Consider the following 15,064-nt stretch of genomic DNA (forward strand, 5'->3'; position numbering starts at 1 on the left):
TGAATTGACACATAGAATACCAGTATTCAGACTGACTTTTTCCCCACATTTTGTTACGTTACAGCCTTATTCTAAAATGTATTGATTAAATGTTTTCCCTCAACATTCTACACACAATACCGCATAATGAGTAAAAAACAGGTTTTATAAATGTTACGCAATTTTTTTATATATATATTTTTTTAAATAACTGAAATATCACATTTACATAAGTATTCAGACCCCTTGCTATGAGACTCGAAATTGAGCTCAGGTGCATCCTGTTTCCATTGATCATCCTTGAGATGTTTCTACAACTTGATTGGAGTCCACCTGTGGTAAATTCAACTGATTGGACGTGATTTGGAAAGGCACACACCTGCCTATATTTGGTCCCACAGTTGACAGTGCATGTCAGAGCAAAAAACAAGCCATGAGGTTGAAGAAATTGTCCGTACAGCTCAGAGACAGGATTGTGTCGAGGCACAGATCTGGGGAAGGGTACCCATAAATCTATGCTGCATTGAAGGTCCCCCAGAACACGTTGGCCTCCATCATTCTAAATTGGAAGAAGTTTGGAACCACCAAGACTCTTCCTAGAGCTGGCCGCCAGGCCAATCTGAATAATCGGGAGAGAAGGGCCTTGGTCAGGGAGGTGACCAAGAACACAATGGTCACTCTGACAAGAGGTCCAGAGTTCCTCTGTGGAGATGGGAGACCCTTCCAGAAGGACAACCATCTCTGCAGCACTCCACCAATCAGGCCTTTATGGTAGAGTGGCCAGACAAAAGGCACATGACAGCCCGCTTGGAGTTTGCCAAAAGGCACCTAAAGGACTCCTAAAGAAACAAGATTATCTGGTACCTAAAGGACACCTAAAGAAACAAGATTATCTGGTCTGATGAAACTAAGATTGAACTCTTTGGCCTGAATTCCAAGCGTCATGTCTGGAGGAAACCTGGCACCATCCCTACCCCAAAGCATGGTGGTGGCAACATCATGCTGTAAGGATGTTTTTCAGCAGCAGGGACTGGGAAACCGGTCAGGATCGAGGGAAAGATGAATGGAGCAAAGTACAGAGAGATCCTGGATGAAAACCTGCTCCAGAGCGCTCAGGACCTCAGACTGGTGCTGAAGGTTCACCTTTCAACAGGACAACGTCCCTAAGCACACAGCCAAGACAACGCAGGAGTGGCTTCGGGACTAGTCTCTGAATGTCCTTGAGTGGCCCAGCCAGAACTCGGACTTGAACCCGATCTAATATCTCTGGAGAGACCTGAAAATAGTTATGTAGCGATGCTCTCCATCCAACCTGACAGAGCTTGAGAGGATCTGCAGAGAAGAATGGGAGAAACTCCCCAAATACAGGTGTGACAAGCTTGTAGCGTCACACCTGTAACGATGTGTGCTGCTAGTCGGGAAGCAAGTTCAGGGAGTGAGTGTTTTTAATAAATAAATGAAGCATAATACAAAACAAGAAACACAAACAATGCACAGACGGGAAACTGAAACAGAAACAATGATAATCAAGGGGGTAATGGAGTCCAGGTGAGTGTCATAATGCGTGTAACGGTGGTGACAGGTGTGCGCCATAACGAGCAGTTGGGTGACCTAGAGGCCACATGTAAGAATACCCAAGAAGACTTGAGGCTGTAATCACTGCCAAAGGTGCTTTAACAAAGTACTGAGTAAAGGGTCTGAATACTTATGTAAATGTGATATTTCAGGTTTTTATTTTTAATAAATGAATGGGGGGAAAAAACCAATGTATCCATTTTAGAAAAAGGCTGTAACGTAATAAAATGTGGAAAAATTAATGATTTACGAATGCACTGTATTTCCACAAGGAAGTTGGAATAATACTGTTAAATTGTGAAAATTATGATTATTGCCTTTTAGTGTCAGAGCTGTTTGAAAAGACTGCCAGAAATGTTCGCCTGTTTTGGTGGGATGGAGTTTTGTTCTGCCTGATGACCTCCCCATGCAGTAAATGAGTTAACCCTATCCGTCCCGAGACCCAGCTTTTCATTTATCTGACTGTCATTTATCTGCATGTCCAGCCCTTATATTTAGCCTCACAATGAAGTGTTTTACCTTTTTTCATTTTCAGGACTACATGAGAACAAAATCATTTGATATAACATTTGCGAGTTTTATTGACAATGCAAAAACCTGATAAATGAATTTATAATAATGCTGTATGTACAGAAATGGTTTGCTCAGTGGGAAATTAATATCCATCTAGTTAGTGACAGCTGTTTGGCGTTTGTGACAGCCGCTATGTGAGCTTATTACACTAATATAGACACAATGTCCTGGGATTTCCTATGTAGAATAACCCTTTACCTTGTGTAGATTGTGAGTGACATAGAGCAAAACATGTGCATGTGCTTTTAACCGTTTGGAGCTCAAACCATTCTGATTCTACATTGATTTTTGTAAAAATACCCCCCTTCAGGATCTGCCCTTGTCTCACAAAACCCCCTCTAGCTCAGCCCCCGTTTATCACACAGACTAATGGTTGGTATCAACGATGTCTGTTTCTCAAACACACAATGTTTTAAAGGGGTTACACGTCCAAATGCGCCTGCGTCGCGGTGGAACTGTAGGCGTCAATAGACGAATACGCTAAGCGCTCGTTTTCCCCTCCCCACTCAGACCACTCCTTGACTGTCCCAGCAAAATTCTTGCTTGAGAAGTTGCTTTTTTGCTAAGAAGCTATTCTTGTTTCTTTTGACCACTTTAATTGAAAACAATCACAGTAAGGTACTTAATACTTACCCAGAAATTATTGGAAAATGAGATTTTTTTAAAAACTGCTGCATTGGACCTTTAATAAAAAGGACTTTGGCAGTTCTAGTGTAGCTCTGCAAGGCTTTTCCTATTTCCTGTGGTGAGCCGCAAGGATAGTCTTCCTCCTCAGAAACACTCACTGGTCTGTTAGTTGTCATCAGTGTGTTCGTCACTATGAGCGAGTGCAATTTCTCACTTTGTTTGACCTTTTAGATGTCTGTTTAATCCAATATGATTTTGGGTGTAAGGGAGAGCAGTCCTCAATGCCTATTCAAACACTCAAAAACAAATCAAAAGTTAAAAAGTTGTTCATAATCATAGCCAGTTTATCAGCAAAGATTAAGGTTCCCTGTCTCGGAGTTAAAGTAATGAAATTACACACAAAAAAAAATGCCAAACCCCTATTACAAGATTGCACAAAGTCACTAGTGTTGTTTTAAATTAGTGGGCCACTGAGTGGGGAAATAATTACTTCAAGCCCAAGGTGCAGTTTGAGGAAAGCTTGAGAAAATGTCAGCATTTCTATTTTAACACTGTAGGCTACTTACTCTAAGCAACGAGCTGGAGGTCTGGGCCCAATACAACAACCGGATAATGGGGCAATATTTCAAAATGGGATGACTTCACACAACTGTTGGAAAAAAAAGTATATATCCACAGATTAGGCTATTTTCTGGCCTGACAAATCGCAGAGGATTTGGGCATTTTAGAAGTGGAAACATAATAAGAGATATTTGTTTACTTCAACTAGAGGTCATTAAGCTGTTCTCCCAGATGTTTTCCAGAAATGAAAATAAACAACTGAAGAATGTACTAAAACCCTGTATTCCATGACTAAAATGTACATTTGAATTACATTAAATTCTGAGACTTGGCTTTGGTCTATGTGATTGATTACATTTTGATAATGTCATCACAGTGGATCTTGATTGCTATTGATAGTACTGCATTGTTATGGAAAGTTAGCAAGTTAGCATTTCACTGTACCGTTTCAGCCTGTACCCAGTGCGCCTGTCCAATAAACCTTGATTTTGATTCGACAGATACATTACCCGGTCTGCTGGATAGTTTTTCTTTGACATGTTATTGTCCTCTCTGGGCATGCCTCACCGCTGAACCCAATCACTGCCCTCTCTGCCCTCTCCTCACTCCCAGGCTTTCATTCTTCTATACCACAATTCTCTTATCTAATTTTCCCACATATTGTCCAGGTCAGGGATCATCAACTAGATTCAGCCGCGGGACGTTTTTGTTTCTTGAGCAGATGTTCGGGGGACCGGAATATAATTTGTAGCCTGCAAGTTGACCGCAAAAATGTCCAAATGGATATATATATATATATATTTGACTAAAACATAATAAATTCAAACCTTGCTTACATTTCTATATTATGCGTGGGAATACTTGGGAATAGAATACTTGGCATTGTTTTCCTGGTGTTTTTTGTAGTCTTATGTCCGCGGGCCGCCAGTTGGCAAACCCCGGCCTAGGTACTGTACACTTAGAAAATAATGATAAATCCACAGCTTTTGAATTGAGAGTATCTACACCTGCTATTGTACCCAATGGATTGAACTAATATCCTACTTCCTCTGAGTTTGTATTTCTTTAGTTATTGGGTGACTATTCAAGGGATATACATTTGCCATTTGAGGTTTTATACACCTGTATCGTTAATTTTCATATAAATCACTGTATTGATGTCAATGACAGATTTGCAGTTTATGTAACAGCTCAAGGTCAGGTTGCACGTGAATATCTCCGATTATAGGATTCTGCCCTACATTATTACTCGTACACTATACAGTTGAAGTCTGAAGTTTACATACACCTTAGCTAAATACATTTAAACTCAGCATTTCACAATTCCTGACACTTAATCCTAGTAAAAAAAATCCCTGTTTTCGGTCAGTTAGGATCACCACCTTATTTTAAGAATGTGAAATGTCAGAATAATAGTAGAGAGAGTGATTTATTTAAGCTTTTATTTCTAACATCACATTCCCAGTGGGTCAGAAGTTTACATACACTCAATTAGTATTTGGTAGCATTGCCTTTCAATTGTTTAACTTGGGTCAAACGTTTCGGGTAGCCTTCCACAAGCTTCCCACAATAAGTAAGGTGAATTTTGGCTCATTCTTCCTGACAGAGCTCGTGCACATGAGTCAGGTTTGTAGGCCTCCTTGCTCGCACACACTTTTTCAGTTCTGCCCACAAATTTTCTATAGGATTGAGGTCAGGGCTTTGTGATGGCCACTCCAATACCTTGACTTTGATGTCCTTAAGTCATTTTGCCACATCTTTGGAAGTATCCTTGGGCTCATTGTCCATTTGGAAGACCCATTTGCGACCAAGCTTTAACTTCCTGACTGATGTCTTGAGATGTTGCGTCACTATATCCACATAATTTTCTTGCCTCATGATTCGATCTATTTTGTGAAGTGCACCAGTCCCTCCTGCAGCAAAGAACCCCACAACATGATACTGCGTCCCCTGTACTTCACGGTTGGGAGAGGTTCTTCGGCTTGCAAGCCTCTTCCTTTTTCCTCCAAACATAATGATGGTAATTATGGCCAAACAGTTCTATTTTTGTTTCATCAGACCAGAGGAAATTTCTTCAAATAGTACGATCGTTGTCCCATGTGCAGTTGCAAACTGTAGTCTGGCTTTTTTATGTCAGTTTTGGAGCAGTGGCTTCTTAATTGCTGAGTGGCCTTTCAGGTTATGTCGATATAGGACTCGTTTTACTGTGGATATAGATACTTTTGTACCTGTTTCCTCCAGCATCTTCACAAGGTCCTTTGCTGTTGATTGATTTGCACTTTTCGCACCAAAGTACGTTCATCTCTAGGAGACAGAATGCGTCTCCTTCCTGAGAGGTATGACGGCTGCGTGGTCCCATGGTGTTTATACTTGCATACTATTGTTTGTACAGTTGAACTTGGTACCTTCAGACATTTGGAATTTGCTCCCAAGGATGAACCTGATTTGTTGAGGTCAACAAAAAACATTTCTGAGGTCTTGGCTGATTTCTTTAGATTTTCCCATGATGTCAAGCAAAGAGGCACTGAGTTTGAAGGTAGGCCTTGAAATACATCCACAGGTACTCAAATGATGTCAATTAGCCTATCAGAAGCTGTCATGGTTCTCGTAAGAACTCCTTCCCATGTCCAAAACTCCTTACCTTGTGGATACCCTGCTTGGTGCTCTTTTGGTGGGATATTCTGTCACGGTTGTCGTAAGAACTGGACCAAGGTGCAGCGTCGTAGAGTTCCACATCTTTAATATCAAGTGAAACTTAAGCAAAATAAAACAATAAATGAACAACGAAACGTGACTACGTGGTGCACATGCACAAACACAAAATAATATCCCACCAACACCAAGGTGGGAAAAATATCTACTTAAATATGATCCCCAATTAGAGACAACGACACAAAACACCAACATAGAAAATATAAACTAGAACACAACATAGGGATATTATACTAGAATACCTCCTAGTCACGCCCTGACCTACTACACCATAGAGAAACAACGGCTCTCTATGGTCAGGGCGTGACAGTTACCCCCCCCCCAGGCTCCTGCCCTGGAGCTGGACTGGACACCGTGCCTGGAAGCTCCAGACCGTCGCGGGAGGTTCTGGACCGTCGCGGGAGGTTCCGGACTGTGAATGCGCACTGGAGGCCTAGTGCGTGGAGCCGATACAGGTGGCTCGGACTGGTGACACGCACTTCAGGGCGAGTGCGAGGAGCAGGCACAGGACGTACCGGACTGGGGAGGCGCACTGGAGGCCAGAAGCGCGGAGCCGGCCCAGGTTGCACCAGACTGCTAACCGGATCCTCTGGTCGGATGTTGAGCAGAACACACTTGCACAACATCTCTCTCATCTCTCTCTCTCCCAACTTCCCCATTGCCTCCCTGGTGGTCTCTGGCTCTTCAGGGCGAGTGCAGGGAGCAGGCACATAACGTACCGGGCTGGGGAGGCACACTGGAGACCTGGTGCGTGGAGCCAGCACAGATGGCACCGGACTGATGACCCGATCTTCAGCCCGCCTGCACTGCAGCCTACTCTTCGCCAACATCATTCTCCGATATCCCTCTTCACACTGCTCTATCGACTCCCAGGCGGGCTCTGGCTCTCTCCTTGGGTCGACCGACCACTTCTCTATCGCCTGCTCCATGTGCTCTGTCTCTTCCCGCGGCTCAGCCGGCCACCCCTTGTGCCCCCCCCCCAAAAAAATCTTGGTTGTCCTTGGGCTTTCTGTGGCCGCGAACCCTGGCGTTGTCGCTGTCCTCCATTATTACCTTCCGTCTGCTGCCAAAGAAGGGTTTCGCAACCACCCATCACTTCTTCCCATGTCCAAAACTCCTTTCCCTCGTGGATACGCTGCTTGGTCCTCTTTTATTGGGATATTCTGTCACGGTTGTCTGAAGAACTGGACCAAGGCGGAGCGTACGTAGAGTTCCACATCTTTAATATCAAGTGAAACTTAAGCAAAACAATAAATGAACAACGAAACGTGACTACGTGGTGCACATGCACAAACACAAAATAATATCCCACCAACACAGGTGGGGAAAAATATCTACTTAAATATGATCCCCAATTAGAGACGACGATTACCAGCTGCCTCTAATTGGGAATCATACAAAACACCAACATAGAAAATATAAACTAGAACACAACATAGAAATATTAAACTAGAATACCCCCTAGTTATACCCTGACCTAGTACACCATAGAGAAACAAGGGCTCTCTATGGTCAGGGAGTGACAGAAGCTTTCATTTTCTGGAATTTTCCAAGCTGTTTAAAGGCACAGTCAACTTAGTGTATGTAAACTTTTGACCCACTGGAATTGTGAAATAATCGGTCTGTAAACAATTGTTGGAAAAATGACTTGTCATGCACAAAGTAGATGTCCTAACCGACTTGCCAAAACTATAGTTTGTTAACAAGAAATTTGTGGAGTGGTTGCGAAACGAGTTTTAATGACTCCAACCTAAGTATATGTAAACTTCCGACTATACATAAGTATTAAAACCCCTTCAAATGAGTGGATTCGGCTATTTCAGCGACACCCATTGCTGACAGGTGTATAAAATTGCGCACACAACCATGCAATCTTCATAGACAAACATTGACAGTAGAATGGCCTTCTTGAAGAGCTCAGTGACTCAACGTGGCATTGTCATAGGATGCCACCTTTCCAACGAGTTTGTCAAATTTCTGCCCTGCTAGAGCTGCCCTTGTCAACTCTAAGTGATGTTATTGTGAAATGGAAATGTCTAGGAGCAACAACGGCTCAGCTGCGAAGTGGTAGGCCACACAAGCTCACAGAATGGGACCGCCGAGTGCTGAAACGTGTAGCATGTAAAAATCGTCTGTCCTCGTTTGCAACACTCACTACGAGATCCAAACTGCCTCTGGAAGCAATGTCATCACAATAACTGATCGTCGGGAGCTTCATGAAGTGAGTTTCCATGGCTGAGCAGCCGCACACAAGCCTAAAATCACAACATGCAATGCCAAGTGTAGGCTGGAGTGGTGTATAGCTCACCGCCATTGGATGAATCAGGCTTCGCCATCTGGCAGTCCGACGTACAAATTTGGGTTTGACGGATGCCAGGAGAACGCCACCTGCCCGAATGAATTGTGCCAACTGTGAAGTTTGGTGGAGGAGGAATAATGGTTTGGGGCTGTATTTCATCTTTCCGGCTAGGCCACTTAGTTCTGTTGAATGGAAATCATAATACAATGACATTCTAGAGACGATTCTTTGCTTACAACTTTGTGGCAACAGTTTGGGGAAGGCCCTTTCCTGTTTCAGCATGACAATGCCCCCATGTACAAAGTGATGTCCATACAGAAATTGTTTGTCGAGATCAGTGTGGAAGAACTTGACAGGCCTGAACAGAGCAAGTCCCTGCTGCTATCTTCCAACATCTAGTAGAAAGCCTTTCCAGAAGAGTTGGAGGCTGTTATAGCAGCAAATGGGGGACCAACTCCATATTAATACCCATGATCTTGAAATGGAATGTTCGACGAGCACGTGTCCACATACTTTTGGTCATGTAGTGTATCTCCATGAAAAGCATAAAGCTCTAAATTCCCTTTGCATAGAATTTGTTGCTTTCAATTATAATATCCTAATTGCAGATATGCAAACACTGTCTTGTCCTGCTTGGGAGATTATATAAAAAATGACTGGATTACTTTATATGTGGAGGTAGAAAAATGACTTACTGATTTTCCCAGATCTGCCCATGAATATCATAATTCAAATGCAGTGTATCATATGCTGCCAATTTGTCATACACAATGTTATACACATATTTCCCTGAGAGAATGATCAGTGGGTTAATCATATCTACATAAGAGGAATGCCCACCAGTGTGTGTGCGGTTACTGTTGAGGGATTCGGTGATTTAACACTCATAACACACCCCCGTCGGAACAAGATTAACTTAATTTACTGAGAAGTATGGCACTTACACCCACCCCCCGTTGATTGATACTGGTGTGCCGCAGACATTAATATCAAAAGCTGTTGAACATGTTATGATGACACTGTAGTGTAGGAGTTTATTGTTGGAAACAGTTTATCAGTTTAACAGTTAAAATTAGGGCTGAAAATGACGGGAACTTTCAATAAATTCCCTGGGTCTTACAGAAATCCAGTTAGAAAAACAAACAAAAAACAGACGAACAGAGGAATGAAGAATATGTGATGAAACCTCCGTGGAGATCCTGTCAGTTCTTCTCCTTTCAAGTAAGCTACCCTAATGAACCAGGGAATATTAATACAGACCCAAGATCGCCAAACAAGCATTCTTATCTTATCTCGTGGAGCAATTATCCCTCTTTGCCAGTAAATTAAAATGAAAAAAAACACACATTTCTAATACCTACAGCAGTGTAGTTGTACCACTTTATAGATATCAAACTTGTTCCTCGTCTGTCCCTTCTGATTTATGGCCCTTGTCAGTGTTGTGTATTTTCCACCAAGATAGAACTGCCAGAGAAGGAGGGGTCACAATCTACTGCAGAGATAGTCTGCAGAGTTCTGTCATTCTATCCAGGTCTGTGCCCAAACAGTTAGAGCTTCTACTTCTAAAAATCCACCTTTCCAGAAATAAGTCTCTCACTGTTGCCACTTGCTATAGACCCCCCCAGTCCCCAGTTGTGCCTTGGACTCCATATGCAAGTTGATTGCCCCCCATTTATCTTCAGAGTCTGTACTGTTAGGCGACCTAAACTGGGATATGCTTAACACCCCTTGCCCTTCTACAATCTAAGATAAATGCCCTCAATCTCACACAAATTATCAAGGAACCTACCAGGTACAACTCCATATCCGTAAACACGGCACCCTCATAGATATCTTCCTGACCAACCTGCCCTCAAAATACACCTCTGCTGTCTTCAACCAGGATCTCAGCGATCACTGCCTCATTGCCTGTGTCTGTAATGGGTCCACTGTCTAACGCTCCCTAAAACACTTCAGCAAGCAGGCCTTTCTAATCAACCTGGCCTGGGTATCCTGGAAGGATATTGACCTCATCCCGTCAGTAGAGGATACCTGGTTATTCTTTTAAAAGTGCTTCTTTCCTCACCATCTTAAATGCATGCCCCATTCAACAAATGTGGAACTAAGAACACATATAGCCCTTGGTTAACTCCAGACTTGACTGCCAATGACCAGCACAAAAACATCCTGTGGCATACTGCATTAGCATCGAATAGCCCTGAGAAATACAACTTTTCAGGGACGTTAGGAAAGCAAAGGCTAGCTTTTTCAAACAGAAATTTGCATCCTGTGGTATCAATTCCAAAAAGTTTTGGGACACTGTAAAGTCCATGGAGAATAAGAGCACCCCCTCCCAGCTTGGCTAGGAAACAGTGTCACCACTAATAAATCCACGATAATCAATAATTTCAATAGCATTTAGAGTGTCTCCCCCTCTTCAAAGGGGGAGACACTCTAAACCCAAACTGTTACAGACCTATATCCATCCTGCCCTGCCTTTCTAACGTCTTCAAAGGCCAAGTTAACGAACAGATCACCGACCATTTTGAATTCCACCGTACCTTCTCTGCTACGAAATCTGGTTTCTGAGCTGGTCATGGGTGCACCTCAGCCACGCTCAAGGTCCTAAACGATATAACTGCCATCAATAAAAGACAGTACTGTGCAGCCGTCTTCATTTACCTGGCTAAGGCTTTCGACTCTGTCAATCACCGCATTCTTACCGGCAGACTCGACAACCTTGGTTTCTCAAATGACTGCCTCGTCTGGTTCACCAACTACTTCTCAGATAGAGTTCAGTGTGTCAAATCTGAGGACCTGTTGTCTGGACCTCTGGCAGTCTCTATGGGGGTGCCACAGGGTTCAATTCTCGGGCATGTATATATCAATGATGTTGCTCTTGCTGCCCTTCGTTGGACACTGTGTTTTCCAAACGAGCTTCAACGCCATACAACACTCCTTCCGTGGCCTCCAACTGCTCTTAAATGTTTGTTAGTAAAAATGAAATGCACGCTCTTCAACCGATCACTGCCCGCACCCGCCAGCCTGACTAGCATCACTACTATGGACAGTTCTGAGTTAGAATATGTGGACAACTACAAATACGTAGGTGTCTGGTTAGACTGTAAACTCTCCTTCCAGACTCACATTAACCTCTTGCGACAAGCAAACCCGTATGCGGGAGCGTAATCATAGCCTCAAACGCATTAGCATAACGCAGCGGACATAAATACCCCTAGAAACTTTGCCTATTCATGAAAATCGCAAATGAAATAAATATATTCAAACACAAGCTTAGCCTTTTGTTAACAACACTGTCATCTCAGATTTTCTAAATATGCGTTAAAACCAATGCTAGACAAGCATTTGTGTAAGTTTATCATGGCATAATGCTATGCTAGCTCTGCTGGCAGCAGGCAACATTTTCACGAAAATAAGAAAAGCAACCAAATTAAATAATTTACCTTTGAAGAACTTCAGATGCCTTCACTCAGGAGACTCCCAGTTAGATAGCAAATGTTCCTTTTTTCCAAAAATATTATTTTTGTAGGCGAAATAGCTCCCGTTTCTTCATCATGCTTGGCTGAGAAATTGACCGGAAAATGCTGCAACTATAATGCCAAACTTTTTCAAAATTTGCTCCATAATATCGACAAACACGGCAAACGTTGTTTAGGATTCATCCTCAAGGTGTTTTTAACATATATTTTCGATAATATATCTGTCGAGGCAATTGGTTTCTCATAAGAAGCGATTGGAAAAATGGCTACCTCAGTATTTTACGCAAGATTTTCTGTGGGAGACACCATGTGACCACATGCTGTATATGGTCCCTTACAGCCATTCTTCATTGGAAATGCCTAAAAAGACGTCACAATGCTGTAGACACCTTGGGGAATACGTGGAAAACGTAAGCTCATTCGTAGCTCATTCACAGCCATATATGGAGTCATTGGCATGAGGCGGTTTCAAAAAATGCGTCACTTCCTGGTTGGATTTTTATCTGGGTTTCGCCTGTAACATCAGTTCTGTGGCACTCACAGACAATATCTTTGCAGTTTTGGAAACGTCAGAGTGTTTTCTTTCCAAAGCTGTCAATTATATGCATAGTCGAGCATCTTTTCGTGACAAAATATCTTGTTTAAAACGGGAACGTTTTTCATCCAAAATGTTTAATAGCGCCCCCTTCAATCCAAAATTAAATCTAGAATCGGCTTCCTATTCCGCAACAAAGCCTCCTTTATTCATGCTGCTAAACATACCCTCGTAAAGCTGACAATCCTACCGATGCTTGACTTCGGTGATGTCATTTACAAAATTGCCTCCAACACTCTACTCAGCAAATTAGATGTAGTCTATCACTATGCCATCCGTTTTGTCACCAAAGTCCCATATACTACCCTCCACTGCGACCTGTATGCTCTCGTTGGCTGGCCCTCTCTTTATATTTGTTGCCAAACCCACTGGCTCCAGGTCATCTATAAGTCTCTGCTAGGTAAAGCCCTGCATTATCTCAGCTCACTGGTCACCAAGGCAACACCCACCCGTAGCACGAGCTCCAACAGGTGTATTTCACTGGTCCTCCCCAAAGCCAACTTTGGCCTCCTTTCCTACCAGTTCTCTGCTGCCAACGACTGGAACGAATTGCAAAAATCACTGAAGCTTTAGACTTATATCTCCCTCACTAACTTTAAGCATCAGCTTTCAGAGCAGCTTACCGATCACTGCACCTGTACACAGACCATCTGTAAATAGCCCACCCAAATACCTCATCCACATATTGTTATATATTTTTGCTCTTTGCACCCCAGTATCTCTACTTGCACATCATCATCTGCACATCTATCACTCCAGTGGTAATGCTAAATTGTAATTATTATTATTATTTCGCCACTATCGCCTATTTATTGCCTTACCTCCCTAATCTCAGTACATTTGCCACACTGTATATAGATTTTTCTATTGTGTTATTGAATGTACGTTTGTTTATCCCATGTGTAACTGTGTTGCTGTTTTTGTCGCACTGCTTTGCTATATCTTGGCCAGGTCGCAGTTGTAAATGAGAACATGTTTTCAATTGCCTACCTGGTTAAATAAAGGTGAAATAAATAAAATAAAAAAAATAAAAAATCTTGGATGCCAACGGCTTCCACAAAAAAAATGGACCAAGAAAAAATATTTTTTCTCTCTGTGTTTCATAATTTTCCTTTACTTCGCTGAATGTATCTCACCAGAGAAGGTATCCAAGCGAGCGAAACAGCCCCCTTCTGTCTATGTATGTCTAGGGCATCTATCTGATGCTGTCAGGTCCAAAATAATGACATTATTGCCGCCCGTAGCATTGTATGCAAGAGAAGCCAGCAAGCAGTTGGCCTCCCTTGATAAAAAAAATAATAGCCAATCAGCTAAACTGTGAATGGTCCTGGAACACCAAAAAAAAAATGTCAAGAGAAGCCAGTATGGATTTGGCTTCACTCCGATCACATCGCATCAAGAATATACGTAACTGACAGAAACTTGTTATGCATCTCGTTGTGTTGATGTGCTCCGTTAGCTAGTTAGCTAAAATGATCCCTTTCCTATATCAGCCAGGGAAGGAGATAGGGATTTGGACTTGGGGTTTTACTTAATTCTCTGTACTGGCCAATGATTATAACGGCAATTCTGACCCAACCATTCATTTATACATTGTTGTGCCCCTGGCCTGAGAGGATGGAAGTTCAATATGTAGCTAGATGTAGAAGGATAATGTTAACTAGCTAATGTTGCCCATGAAGGGAAGTTAGGCTAGCAAGCAAGCTTTTTAGAATGCTAGCCTAGGACAACAAATGAAAGCGTGTACTATATGAGTGATAGATGGTTTCTTCAACATGAAAAAATCAAATCAAGGAGATAGCGTTGGCGTTTCTCTACACTGAGTCAACATGTTTTTTCTACTTGCATGAACATGTGCACACACGCAGAAATAAAAAACCATGGACAGCCACATCATATTTCACTTATGTTGGACTAAATTGTTATTGGAATCATTTAGTTGTCACTGTATTTGACCAAGCGTAGGTGATTTGATCATTAAAATGGTGCTGGAATAGTGGAGGCAGCTCCGGGTTTTGTTGCGATTTGCGGTAACTCGCCGTGGTTCTAAGTCAATAGTTGTTTTTTTAGTGGTCCGAAAATGTCTGAAACATTAACTTGCTTGACCATGCAGTAGGTCATGTAAATGTTTGTTACATGCAGTATGCTTTGTGTACTTCACCGGACAGAGGTTGCTCTCCAGTTTTGTGATTAAAGAAAGGTGTGGTTGAATTTATTCTGCCATTTTGTCTTATTGTCTTGGCTTTAGTTCATATGCCTTGCGACCGTGATATATAGGCCTAACAGGTTATAGAGAAAACAACACAATTATCACAACATTGGTTGCATTATGGCTTTTTTTCTGGCTTGGCTTCCCCAGTGATTTTACCCACGCACCACTACTGGCCCTAGTAGGCACTTTGTCCTAATTTTGCACTCCATTTGTCTCCTTCCCCTCTCAGTGGGTCGGTTCAATGTGAAGTGCTTAGCAAATTAGCTAGAGAGTTGCTGAGTTGTTCTTGTAATGGCGTCCGTGTTTCACCAGGGTCATGGAGGGAAGGGGAGCACTGCACTGCGCTCAGGGGCTAGCAGCCTCCAAGTTTCTTGCTGACCTATTCACTACCTGCGCTCTAATGGGTCATATTTTAGGTCCTGTGGCGTTGACAAATGGCACCACTCTAAAAG

At 42.5% G+C, this 15,064-nt stretch overlaps 1 protein-coding gene across 1 annotated transcript in view; it reads left to right on the forward strand.

Annotated features, from left to right (window-relative positions):
* Positions 1–15,064, forward strand: part of LOC112252627 (mitochondrial inner membrane protease subunit 2) — a 144,705-nt gene that overhangs the window by 95,395 nt on the left and 34,246 nt on the right. The gene's annotated exons all lie outside the window — the stretch shown is intronic.

Source organism: Oncorhynchus tshawytscha, linkage group LG06, assembly GCF_018296145.1.
Source record: "Oncorhynchus tshawytscha isolate Ot180627B linkage group LG06, Otsh_v2.0, whole genome shotgun sequence".
In the NCBI taxonomy this organism is placed as follows: Eukaryota; Metazoa; Chordata; class Actinopteri; order Salmoniformes; family Salmonidae; genus Oncorhynchus; species Oncorhynchus tshawytscha.